The sequence below is a fragment of the Panthera tigris genome, chromosome D3, assembly GCF_018350195.1.
Source record: "Panthera tigris isolate Pti1 chromosome D3, P.tigris_Pti1_mat1.1, whole genome shotgun sequence".
Classification (NCBI taxonomy): domain Eukaryota; kingdom Metazoa; phylum Chordata; class Mammalia; order Carnivora; family Felidae; genus Panthera; species Panthera tigris.
The window spans coordinates 79,961,940-79,975,377 of record NC_056671.1 but is presented as its reverse complement, the minus strand read 5'-3'; the positions used below and the strand labels follow the sequence as shown (position 1 = coordinate 79,975,377).

The following is a 13,438-nucleotide window of genomic DNA, read 5'->3' as shown; positions in this document are numbered from 1 at the left end:
TGGCAGAGAGAGAGAGAGTGGGAGAGAGAGAGAAAAAGTTGTTTTTAAGTGATCTATCGGGTTTTTTTTTGTTTTTGTTTTTTTTTTTTAGAATTAAGGGAACTGTTTTTGTTCTTTTTTTAATGTTCATGTTTAAGGGAGACAGAGAACGTAAGTGAGGGAGGGGGTAGGTGGGGGGGGCAGAGGATCCAAAGTGGACTCTGCTGACAGCAAAGAGCCCCACTCAGGGCTCAAACTCACGAACCATGAGATCATGACCTGAACCGAAGTTGGACGCTTAACTGGCTGAGCCCCCCGGGCGCCCATAAGTGATCTATTTCTAATGAGGGCATCGGAACTGGGAAACTATTGTCCTTTTGACAATTTCTTTTTTGCTTTTTTTTCCCCCTCCATTTCTTTTTTGCTTTTTTGTGACTTATGATTTGATTTCTAAGGGGAAGCAACTTGAAGCCCTTACCATTCTTCTTGCTGTGTTTTGGGGACACCGATCTTCCCCAGTTACCGGTCAGTGTGTTTACCCTGGAAGCAGAATATGGAAAACATGCTTTTAAAGCTCATTTTACCATCTCACCCCGCAGCGTGGCAAAGATTTGGCAAAATAATAATGTCCAGATTGAGTAAGGATGGCAAGAAGGAGGCACACCCAGTCATTAGAGCAACGTGGTCAAGTGCATGGGTCAAGTGCAAAGTGGTTGAGACAGCTGGTTCGAATCTCAGCTCCCACATTTACTGCCATGTGCCTTTGGATTGGGAGATGGAGAACAAGAAATGGATAGATGTGCATCTAATTACTGCTTTCACTAAGCTGTCACCCCACCTTTCCTCTATCGTGGAAGCTGCTAATAGTTACGAATTGTTGGATGAGAACTAGAAACCAGTAACAAAATATACTTAGAACAGAAAGTATTAGGGAAAAAAAAAAAAGCTTGGGGATGAATTTACATTGAAATCATTTTGCCAGGTTATTTCAGTAGGTGCTATGAACATACCAATATGTCTTAGTTGTAAAAAAGTAGACGATTAAGTTCACATGCATACCTTTGTGTATTTAGATACGTCAATTCGTTCAGAGAAACATTTGATTTTAGCATAAATTCAAAGAGGTGGAAAGGTGCTTAATTAGGAATTGTGAAGATCTACCTTGATTAGATGTCATTATGTACTATCTTCCATTTTTCCATGTTCTCTGAAATGAAGTAGAAATCAACATTGCAAACTAGGAGTTGTAGCATCTTTGCTTTTGGGGGGACAGGACATAAGAACTGTGTGACAGCTCATCATTAAGCAAATTAATAATGTCCTAATAAATGTAACTGGGGCACATTGTGGCTGGATCCATTTTTATGCAGCCTGCGTTGGAAATAGACTTTCTTAAGAGAAGCAGGAGGGCCTTGTCATTAACAAATGCTCCTCTTTACTTTCTTTCCTTTGGCTACAACTAATGTGAATTTAAAAAATCTCATTTTTAGAGCACTGGATTAAAGAAACACATTTTTGAGGAGATAATAATTGCCTTCCCCTACCCTACTCTGAAGCAGACCATAAAAATCTCTATTCGTGCATGATAGCAGTTCCACATTAAGATGGACATGCCCCTTGGTGGTCCGCTCGGCTGACAAGCCAGATGTGGTGAGGGTCTGGACATGGTGAGATATGTTCCCAAATGTGATGCTTGTGAGTCTTCTCAAGCCATAGAGGCCTGGGCGATCCCAGAGCATTACCTCGGGGAGGGAACCTGGCAGCAAAGTAGAAGAGCCTACAGCAACCAGGACCACACATCCCAGGGGAAAGGACGGGAAAGAATGAATGACCGACATGCTTTGGGTCTCTAATGTATTCTGAGAATGGTCAGGGAAGTCTCCCTTGTTTTCTTTAGAAACCAACTGCCTGATTATAGGAAATCTCTTCTACGATGCCATTTTATTGCACTTAGAAAAAACCCTTAGCTATTCTCAATTTGCATGACACCATTAGAACGACAGCAAAGAGAGAATAAAGAGGCATCGATAAGTAGTAACATGAGCATCCTACACAGCAGCCAACATTGTCACAAGGGAAAACAAATAGTATAATACATTATTTCCCCCTCTTAACTATGGCCCAGCAAGTACTCTAAAAAGAATGCAAATATATAAATAGGGCCTTCCACCCACCTCCCAATGCATGTATTATCTTAATGATTTAATGTTTATATAGTACCTTTCCCTGGAACAGTTTCCATGAAAGAGCATTTCCCAACTTCCCCATATGAAGTGGGTAGGACAGACCAGAAAGACACGAAATCTCTAATCTTGAACATGACCACATAGTTACAACATGGCCTCTTGTGGAAAATGGCTCATTGGTGGAGGTGAATAAACATTCTTAGCACAAAAGGCCAAATATCAGATCTGGAAGGACCACTTACTAAGTGACAGTCTGGTTCATGGGGGGAAAATCCAGATATCAGATCTGGAAGGATCACTTACTAAGTGACAGTCTGGTTCATGGGGGAGAAAATCTACTACTTTCATTTTCTGGAAGGTCATCTCCAGTGTTGAGTATATATTTTGGCTTGTGGTGTGCTGGTACATTTTTAAAAATGTGCAAATACCTATGTTTTTGAAAACAAGCACACGGTACCAGATTCAAAAGATATAAGTGTTTTCAGGGAAAAGTCCTTATCCCATTGCTACTCCCCAGGGTAAAGCACTGTTACCCATTTCTTGCGTTAACCTTCTAGAAAAATTCCTATGTACATGCAGACAAATACATGCTGTCCTGAACCTTGTTTGGGATTGGATTTTTTTTTTTTCACTTACTCTTTATCTTGGATATGGTTCCACACTGGTACATAAAACAGGCTTTGATATATTTGTTTAACACGCTGTTGAAGAACATCCTACAAATAAATGATTTGATTTTTACCTTAAGGACACCGGGAGATTTAAAAAAAACAAAACAAAACACCTGTATTGAGGGGCACCTGGGTGGCTCAGGCGGTTAAGTGTCTGACTCTTAATTTTATCTCAGGACATGATCTCAGTGTTCATGAGATTGAGCCCTGCGTCCAGCTCTGCACCGACAGTGTGGAGGCTGCTTGGGATTCTCTCTCTTCCTCTCTCTCTATGTCCCTCCCTTGTTTGCTTTGTCACTTACTCTCAAAATAAATAAATAAACATTAAAAAAAAAGTCTAGGGGTGCCTGGGTAGCTCAGTTGGTTGAGTGTCCGACTTCAGCCCAGGTCATGATCTCACAGTATGTGGGTTCGAGCCCCGCGTTGGGCTCTGGGCTGACAGCCCAGAGCCTGGAGCCTGCTTCCGATTCTGTGTCTCCCTCTCTCTCTCTGACCCTCCCCCATTCATGATCTGTCTCTCTCTGTCTCAAAAATAAATAAACATTAAAAAATTTTTTTAAAAATCTACTCAGATACAATTTATATACTACAAAATGTATCCATTTTAAGTGTATGATGAAATGATCTTTAAAAAAATTTTTTTTAAGTTTATTTATTTATTTTGAGAAAGAGCATCCAAGTGGGGAAGGGGCAGAGAGAGAGAGAGGGAGAGAGAGAATCCAGTGCACAGCCCACGGTGGGGCTCAAACCCACAAACCATGAGATATGACCTGAGCTAAAGTTGGATGCTCAACCGCCTGAGCCACCCAGGCGCCCCCGATTAAATAATCTTTAGTGCATTTACGGACTTGTGCGACCATCAGTACAAGCCAGCTTTTGAACACTTTGATCCCTCCAAGAAGATCCTTCCTGCCTGTTGACCCCTCATTCCTAACCCCAGACCCAGGAAACCACTAATCTACTTTCTGTCTCTAGGGGTTTACCTCTTCTGGACGTTTCATATAAATGGAATCATACACTGTGTGCTCTTTGTAACTGGCTTCTTCCACTTAGTATAATGTGTTCAAGGTTCATCCATGTCGTGCCATTTATTAGTAGTTTATTCCTTTTTATGGCTTAATATTATTCTATAATATAATATAATATATAATAATATTCTATTCTAAACACCTGGTGTTTATCCATTCACAGGTGACAGACATTTCGAGGGTTTCCAGTTTGAGCCATCATGACTGGTACTGCTATGAACATGCATGTGTGTGAACATACGTTTTCATTTCTCCTGTGTAGATGTCTAGCAATGGAATGGCTGGGTCATATGGCAGGCCCATGTCTATCTTTTTAAATAACCGCCAAACTATTTTACCAAATGGCTGCGCCATTTTATATTTTCACCAGCAACAAACAAATGAGGAGTCAATGGAATCTTCAACTTGGCTACTCGAAGTAGGCTTTGCCTTTAAACTGTAGGTTGGCTTAGAGCCTCTTATGGGTTGAACTGTGTCCTTCCCCCCACTCCTCCCAAAAAGATGTTTAAGTCCTAACCTCTGGTGCCTGTGAACATGACCTTATTCAGAAATAGGGTCTTTGCAGATGGGTAAGTTGAGGTCATTAGAGAGAGCTCTAGTCCAACATGACTGTGTCCTTATAAAAAGGGGAAATTAGACACAGAGACAGATACTCAGAGAAGGAAGACAGCGTGAAGAGACAGGGAGAACATCGTTTATAAGCCAAGGAACACCTGAGGCTCTCAGAAGCAAGGAGACAGTCCTGGAACAGAGCCTCCCTCACAGCCCTCAGAGGGAACCAACCCTCCTTGATCTTGGACTTCTAGTCTCCAGAACTGTGAGACAATAAATTTTGTTATTTAAGTCACCCTAGTTGGTGGCATTTTGCCATGGCAGCCCCAGCAAACTTACATAGGTCATCAACTCTCCGGCTGTAAAATGAGATACAGTGTGTTTAAACAATCTATTCTTATCAGAGCAGTGAATAAATTGTATCTTCTTAGGAATAACTAGGGAAAAAATAACAGTGAAACAGTTCTCTAGAGACCATCCCATTTGCCCAGTAACTACAGAACTGTCTGATTTATGGCCAGCCTTAGTATAGAAATTGTCTCTTTCCAGAGCTTGAACAATGCTGGGGCCCTAGTGTAATTCTCGTACAGGGGCCTCTCGAGGAAAGCATGTTTGTGACGACGGGCTGTGATTAGCCCACTTAACAAAGGGAAAAGGAAAGGTTTGAGGCACTTTAGTTTTTAGGATACTTTACTAATTTTACCATGGAAACCAAAACTCTCACTTTTTTTTTTCCTTCCTTTTGCTGTCCATTTATATAGGTAACACTATGAAGGAAAACACTTATTTTTTTTTTTCCCACGATGGGCCTGAGAATCCCCTGGTACGAGAGGTACATTCCATGTGTCCCTCCAAATCCTTCGCCCACCTTTCTCCAGCCTGCTCTGTGCCCCGAGAAGCTGACCCATGAGACCAGTGTAAGTGGCCCCCACCTCGCTGCCTTCAGGCAGGGTCCGTTAATTGGAACACTGCGGGGGGGGGGGGGGGGCGGGGTGCAGAGGACAGGTGAGTGTGAGGTCCAGCCCTCATTCTCCAGCTCCCTCTGTCTCTGGCCACTGCAGGGTGGCCCTGTGCCCACCAGAGGCCTCAGCTCTGCCCCCGTCTGCCCTCTGTTTGGGTTCTGGAAACTGCTCCTCCCCCATACCTCAGGGTTCCTAAGGGGACGTAACACCCTATGTCTTGCGACTTAACAGATCAACACAAACTCAGTGGCTTCAAATAACAGGCATTCACTCTGTCACATTGTCTTAGTGCATTCGGGCTGCTATAACGAGGTGCCACAGCCTGGGCACGTACCAACAGCAAATTTGTCTCAGTGTTCTAGAGGCCAGGAAGTCTGCGATCAGGGTGCCAGCCCAGTGGGGTGCAGATGACTGCCTTCTCGTTGTGTCCTCACACAGCAGAAAGAGGGCAACATAGCTGCCTGGGTTTCTTTTATGAGGGCACTAATCCCATTCTTGAGGGCTCCACCATCATGACCCAATCACCTTGTGAAGGGTCACCTCCTACTCTGTCCTAACCGCCCCCTAACATTGGGGGTTAGGATTTCAATTTAGGAATTTTGGTCGGGGTGGGGGTGGGGAGAGTTGTCACAAACATTTAGGCTGTAAAGCAGCCCAGCCAGGGTGCCTAAGTGGGGCGTGGCTTAGCTGGGTGCTCTCTTCAGGGTCTCACAAGGCAGCAATTTAGGTGTGGGCCAGACTGCACTCTTTCCTGGAATTTAGTGGGGTTTTTTTCTTTAAGTTTATTTATTTTTGAGAGAGACAGAGACAGAGTGTGAGCGGGGGAGGGGCAGAGAGAGCGGGAAACACAGAATCCGAAGCAGGCTCCAGGCTCCAAGCGCTCAGCAGAGAGCCCGACGCGGGGCTTGAACTCACAAACCGCGAGATCATGACCTGAGCTGAAGTCGGACGCTTAACTGACTGAGCCACCCAGGCACCCCACTTAGTGTTCCCTTCTAAGCTCATGTGGTTATTGGCAGAATTCAGTTTCTTGCCATTGTTGGGCTGAGGTCTTGCTTTCTTACTGGCTGTGAGCCTAGGGCTGCTCTCAGCTCTTAGAGGTCGCCCGTACTTCCCTGCCATGTGGCCCTTTGGTGGCAGGGCGGCTCACTTCCTCCGGACCAGCAGGGAGATCTCTCCTCCTGTCTACCGTGATGTAGGAGTCTTCCACCGTGACTTAACCACGGGAGTGACATCCATCACATCTGTGGCATCCCGTTGGCTACAAGCAAATCATGGGGTCCACCCACATTCAAGGGCAGGAGATTTGACAAGGCTGTGACGCATTGGAGGTCATCCTAGAATTCCACTGGGTAGTCAATTCACTCTTCCTTCCCTGGAGTTGTTTTCCTGAAACCCTGCCTATGCCTTTGTAAATGTTCCCTCAGTTAAATTCTCCTCAAATTACCCCATCAGAAAGTTCCATCTGTTCCTTCCAGGACCCTTATGAGACAATCCCTCTGCAAGTGGCCTGTTTTGGTAATGTGCTTTCCTGAGTCTTCTGTGAGCCCTGGGGCCAGCTGCTGGCTGGGCTTGAGGGAGCCGAGCTGGAGCTAATGTGTTCAGCATTGCACAGGACAGGACGGCCGTGGTGTCCACTTGGCTGCGGCGGGGGACAATGACGGGGGGGGAGCGTATGGCTCTGTAGTCAATGGGGAGCTGAGGAGATGAGATGCCCAGTAGTATGCAACTAAGCCCTCTCACAGTCCATAAAACTTACATGGCTCACTCCTGCCTCAGGTGGCATCTTCCCTTGAGGGGACGGAGGGAGAACAGAGTCCTGTGCTCCCCATAGCACTTTGGAACACTATTGTTGATCAACACCAATGTTGATCTTCTTGAAATTTTTAACTTTCATTCCCCCCCCCCCACCAATTATATCATTTTCACACTTTTTAAGAAATTTTTCTCGTTAAAAAGTTCTCATGTTTCTAGACCACTGGGCACAACGGGTAGAGAGGCTTCCCGGAAGCTCGGAAACTTGCCCTGTTACTTAGCACCCCACGTTTGAGATTATTCCATTAGCTGCCACCCACAATAATCCCATGATCTGTCTTCATAGGATTCCGAGGCCAGAGAAATAAAACTAGAATATAAGCAGCCTGAACAAGGTGATGGGTCACGTCTTGCCCATTTATGTGAGTATTTGAGAGATGAGGAAGGATTACCTTCAAGTCCAGTCTGCTGAACTGCTTCCTGATGACAAAGTCCTGGGAGTCACCAAGGCCATTCATAGACATAGCATGGAACAGTGGTCTTCAAAACATGGTCTCCAGACCAGCAGCACCGACATCACCTAGGGCACTTATGAGAAATGCTTCCTTGGGCCCCACAGACCTACTGAATCAGAAACCCTGCAGGCGGGACCCAACCATCTGTGGTTTAACAAGCCGCCCAGGTGATACGGAGAGATGCTCCCAGGGCTGGAGGCAGGAAGATAAAGAACTTAGTCACTTTCACCTGTCCACTCTTTAAAAACAGGGGGACAGGGGTGCCTGGGTGGCTCAGTCGGTTAAGCGTCCGACTTCGGCTCAGGTCATGATCTCACAGTCTGTGAGTTCAAGCCCTGTGTCGGGCTCTGTGCTGACAGCTCAGAGCCTGGAGCCTGCTTCTGATCCTGTGTCTCCCTCTCTCTCTGACCCTCCCCCATTCATGCTCTGTCTCTCTCTGTCTCAAAAATAAATAAACATTTAAAAATAAAAAAATAAAAATAAAAACAGGGGGACAGAGAGAGTTAGTCTCATTCCTCCAGTAGCCGAGAAGCAGTGGTGTGGTACCATCCGCTTAAAATCAGCTCTCCGGGATGTAGAGTGTGGGGGGCACAAGTCTTGCTTTGCGGTATTTGCCAATTTCCATGGTGTAAATACCGTCACTGCAGCCGATTTCTGGCCACCGACGTGAGGTCTCGGGACGTGGGATCTTGTAATCTGGCACAACCACCCTCTACTACTTGGTCAGACTAGGGATGGGACCTGTGACGTGGCCCTTGATAAAGCCAGTCAAGCTCCCTCGGGTTGTTTATCAGGTTGAAAAAGTTTCTTAGATCAGGGTTTCTCTCTCAGTCTTAGCGCAGTTGGCATTCAAGCCTGGAAAGTTCTTTGCCCCGTGCGTTGTACCGTGAGCAGTATCCCTGGCCTCTACTCGTCAGATGCCAGGAGGAGCATTCCATCTTAACTCACTGCCTTAGACTGACCTTAGCCCTTCCCGATTCTTTGTTGTTTTTTTTTTTAATTGTTTACTTATTTTTGAGACAGAGTCAGAGCACACATGCGGGATGGAGAGAGAGAGAGAGAGAGAGAGAGAGAGAGAGAGAGAGAGAGAGAGAGAAAGAGAGAGAGAGAATCCCAAGCAGGCTCCATTTCACAAACCACGAGATCACGACCTGAGCCGCAACCAAGAGCCAAACGCTTAACCAACGGAGCCACCCAGGTGCCCCAACCCTTCTCAGTTCTTTAGGGCATCTTTTCATTGACATCCACCCTTTGGGCTCTTCGAGTTCCCTACGACTCCAGATCCGGCAGCTTTCTTTCCTCTGCTAACTCTACCCAGACACGGACAGGACTTTATGATCCGTGTGCCAGATGTGGCTTCGTATTCACTCTGCTTGTTGTTATTATTATTGTTGCCCTGCCCTGTGCCCCCGATCCTTGTTTTGCGATCAGCAACTTTCAGGTGATGCAATGTATCACGATGGCATTTTCCCAGCATCTCTACAACCTGTTCTACCTGTTGCCTTTTCTTTGTTCTTCCTTGGTTGTCCCTGGATGATTTGACATCACTCTTCCTCCTCACCAGACTAGGGAGTAAAATGATTTATTTGTCTCTAATCTCCCTCTCCTTCTCCACTCCCTGCTTTAAAAAGTAACAAATGAGTCTTATCTCCACATAGCGTAAAAGCCCTTCCAGTTTGTTAGACATTCGATCGTACTTGCCAGGCACATCTGCCCTATGCAAATAGACCTAAATGAACAAAACTCAGGAAGATTTTCCCAGCCCCTAGCATTTGAAAAATCATTGTTAGCCGGTTCAACAGCAAGAGTGAGGGAGGCAAGGAAACTTGGTGCCCTCTCAGTGACAGAGATACCATCAGCACCTGGAAAAGTAAGGGTCCTTGCTCGGGGCCACCTGGAACACCAGACAGGAGGCGCAAGCCTCTGGCAGGTGCTCCCTGTGGGCTATTAGGCAATTCCATGTCTTCTCCACACCCAGACTTCTCCAGTCGGGTCCTTCGAGGTTAGTTTAGTGTCGGAATTTAACAGTTTCAGCTCAGCAGCTCCAGATGTTGAAAGACTCCTCATCCAAGGATGGTCTAAGGTATAGGAAACTATTTTTAAAAGGTCTTTTTTGGGGCGCCTGGGTGGCTCAGTCGGTTAAGCGTCCGACTTCGGCTCAGGTCATGATCTCGCGGTCCGTGAGTTCGAGCCCCGCGTCGGGCTCTGTGCTGACTGCTCAGAGCCTGGAGCCTGTTTCAGATTCTGTGTCTCTCTCTCTCTCTGACCCTCCCCCGTTCATTCTCTGTTTCTGTCTCAAAAAAAATAAACGTTTAAAAAAAAATTTAAAAAAAAAGGTCTTTTTTTTAATGATTTTTTTCAACTATGTACTTTAGAAACTGGAAGTTGAGACAGATGACCTCTGATAATCCTTCCCAATTTAGAATTTCTAGAGTTCATAGGCATTTAAAAAAAATTTTTTTTAATGTTTATTTATTTTTGAGAGAGAGAGAGAGAGAGAGACCATAAGTGAGGCAGCGGCATAGAGGGAGACCCAGATCCAAAGCAGGCTCCAGGCTCCGAACTGTCAGCACAGAGCCTGATGCGGGGCTCGAACCCATGAACTGTGAGATCGTGACCTGAGCCGAAGTTGGATGGTTAACTGACTGAGCCACCCAGGTGACCCCAAATGCTACTCTTAAAAATATTTTAGGGGTGCCTGGGTGGCTCAGTCGGTTAAGCGTCCGACTTCGGCTCAGGTCATGATCTCACGGTCCATGAGTTCGAGCCCCGTGCCGGGCTCTGTGCTGACAGCTCAGAGCCTGGAGCCTGTTTCAGATTCTGTGTCTCCCTCTCTTTGACCCTCCCCCGTTCCTGCTCTGTCTCTGTCTCAAAAATAAGTAAACGTTAAAAAAAAAATTTTTTTTAATATTTTAAATGTCATGACTAAAAAAAAAAAAAAAACCAGATGAACCAACAGTGTGATGTTTTCTTTTTGAAGTATTTCTCATGTTGTCTCTAGTTATTGCCTCTAATGTCTCTTTTGCCGATGCTTTCCCACAGAAAGGGAGGATAATCTGTATGTCATTACTCATTCATTCATTCATTCTACTAATTTTGAGGACCAAAACAATGTAGGAGGAACGGAGCCAGGTGACAGGTACACAAAGAAATTCCAACCCCCTTTCCAAGAGAAAGACATGGAAATAGATCACTACAGAAGGGGGTTTGGATGCAACCACAGGAAAGGGACCGACATGTAGCAGGACCTCAGAGTAGGGACCTTGAGGATGGGGTCAAGGAAGGCTTGGAGGACGACTTGAGTAGGAGTTACAGAGCAGAAGAAGGAGGGAGGCACAGAGGCAAGAAGCATCATGGCAAATGCACGGAGATGGCTGCAGTCCAGATTTGCTCTAACAAAGTCAGAGGCAGGACGTGGCGGAGATGAGACGTGCAGATCAAAGAAGGGGCTATGGCAGAAGAAAAGAATTAGAGGATGATAAGACTGAGGAGGAGACACTGGTGAGGATTCAGACATAGTGGTCCCAGAGAGAATGATGCCCGCCTGGACGGGGACATTGGCAATGAGGATGGAGAAAACTGGACCACCTTGAGAAATACTGAGTGACTGCTTGGGTGTTGATGGTACGGGACAGGAAGGAGTTTAGAATGACACTCAGGTTTCTGGCCTAGTGACAAGTGGTGTTCCCCTCTGTGATCAAGAACGTAGGAGAGGGCCGCCTGGGTGGCTCATTCGGTTGAGCATCTGACTTCAGCTCAGGTCATGATCCCGCTGGTTTGCAGGTTCAAACCCCACGTCACTGTGCTGACAGTTCGGAGCCTGGAGCCTGCTTCTGATTCTGTGTCTCCCTCTCTCTCTGCCCCTGCTTCCACTCTGTCTCTCTCTGTCTCTCAAAAATAAATAAACATTAGAAAAAAAAAAAAGAACATAGGAGGAAGATATAGTTTAGGCTCTGTTTTAGCATTTGTGAAATGTGGATTAATCTAGCCCTCAAATAGGCAATAGGATAGCTGAGTCCTCTTCAAGGGGGGGGGGGGGCAAAAGTGCTAGAGGAAGAGATTTGGGAGTTATCCGTGTGTAGACAATGTCGAAACAATGAGTGTGGATGAGGTCACCTAGAGAGAGTGTAGCAAGGACTGTGGGTGAAGGATTAAGCCCTGGAGGACCCCTGGAGTTTAAGGACTGAGTGGAGAGAGTCAAGCCTACAAAAGAGAAGGAATCATCATAAAAGTCAGGAATCACAAATGAGCAAGTGTCACGGAAGTCAAGGGGGGCAAGTGTCAAGGAAGGAGGGATAGGTTAACAAGGAAAAATAACCAGGCAAGAAGAGGAGTGAGACGCTGCTGAGAGGGATTGGGAAGTCATGTGCGGTCTTCAGGGAGCAGAGCTTTCATAGAAACCAGAACATGGGCATTTAAGGGGTGACAGGAAGTTGAAGCAGAGAGAGAGAATGTAGACAACTCTTCAGAGAAGAGAAATTGGACGGAGATGCTTTGCTTTCTAGATGGGTGAGAATGGAATTATTTTTCACCTAAGGGAAGATACCAGAGGAGAGAAGAATCTTGAGGAAAAATTAGAGAAAGGAAATGACTGAGCAAAATCCAGTACATGGTTGATTGACATCACAAAAGAGGCAGAAGCACGTAAAGAGGAAAAATTGCTCGTAGATGCCCGGGGTAAGGGATGCGGGGCCAGGCAAGTGGCGGACAGACCTGAAAGCCTGGGAAGGAGGAGGCTTGGGAGGAACGACATTTTGGTGGCCCCTCGATAAGTGAAGCATAGAATTATCATAGGACAAAGCAATGCCACTTCTACGTCTATGCCCAGAAGAACTGAAAGCACCTACTTACTGTACCTGAATGTTCACAGCCACATTGCTCATGTAGTAAATAGGCAGACGCAACATAAGTGTTCCTCAATGAACGAATGCATAAATAAACTGAGGGACGGCCATGCAATGGAATATTATCCAGCCAGTAAAAACCAAGTACTGATACATGGCATGCCTGGGTGGCTCAGTCGGTTAGGTGTCCGACCCTTGATTTCGGCTCAGGTCAGGATCTCACGGTTCATGAGTTCGAGCCCTGCGTTGGTGTCTTCGCTGACAGTGTGGAACCTGCTTGGGATTCTTTCTTTCTCTCCCTCTCTCTGCCCCTCCTGACTCATGCTTTCTCTCTCTCAAAATAAATAAATAAACTTAAAAAAAACCAACAAAAACAAAAATGAATAGACCTCGAGAACAGTATGCCAAGTGAAAGAGGCCAGACACAAAAGGTCACTTATAATATGATTTCATGTATATGAAAGATCTGGAAGAGGTAAATCCATACAGCCAGAAAGAAGATTGGTGGTTGCCCAGGGCTAGGAGGACATGGAAATCAGGAGTGACTTCTTAATGGGTACAGGGTTTTACTTTTGGGATGATGGAACGATTTGGAACTAGATAGAAGGAACTGTTGCACAACATTGTGAGTGTGCAAAATGCCAGTAATTGTTCACTTTAAAACGGATAATTTCGTGTTATGGGAATTTCATTCAATGCAAAAAGTGTCCCAGGTGCCAAAAGAATAGAGGATCAAGGGGCACCTGGGTGGCTCAGTCGGTTGAGCGTCCGACTTCGGCTCAGGTCATGATCTCACAGTCTGTGAGTTCGAGCCCCGCATCGGGCTCTGTGCTGGCAGCTCAGAGCCTGGAGCCTGCTTTCGATTCTGTGTCTCCCTCTCTCTCTGCCCCTCCCCTGCTCATGCTCTGTCTCTCTCTCTGTCAAAAATAAATAAACATTAAAAAAA

At 45.8% G+C, this 13,438-nt stretch overlaps 1 long non-coding RNA gene across 1 annotated transcript; it reads right to left on the bottom strand.

Annotated features, from left to right (window-relative positions):
• Positions 1 to 456: 456 nt before the first annotated feature.
• Positions 457 to 7,708, bottom strand: LOC122232746. The gene is made up of 4 exons (XR_006210135.1): positions 7,586 to 7,708; positions 2,802 to 2,881; positions 1,141 to 1,186; positions 457 to 519 (listed from the first exon to the last, which is right to left on the bottom strand). It is a non-coding gene; the product is annotated as an uncharacterized LOC122232746 (long non-coding RNA).
• Positions 7,709 to 13,438: the final 5,730 nt, after the last annotated feature.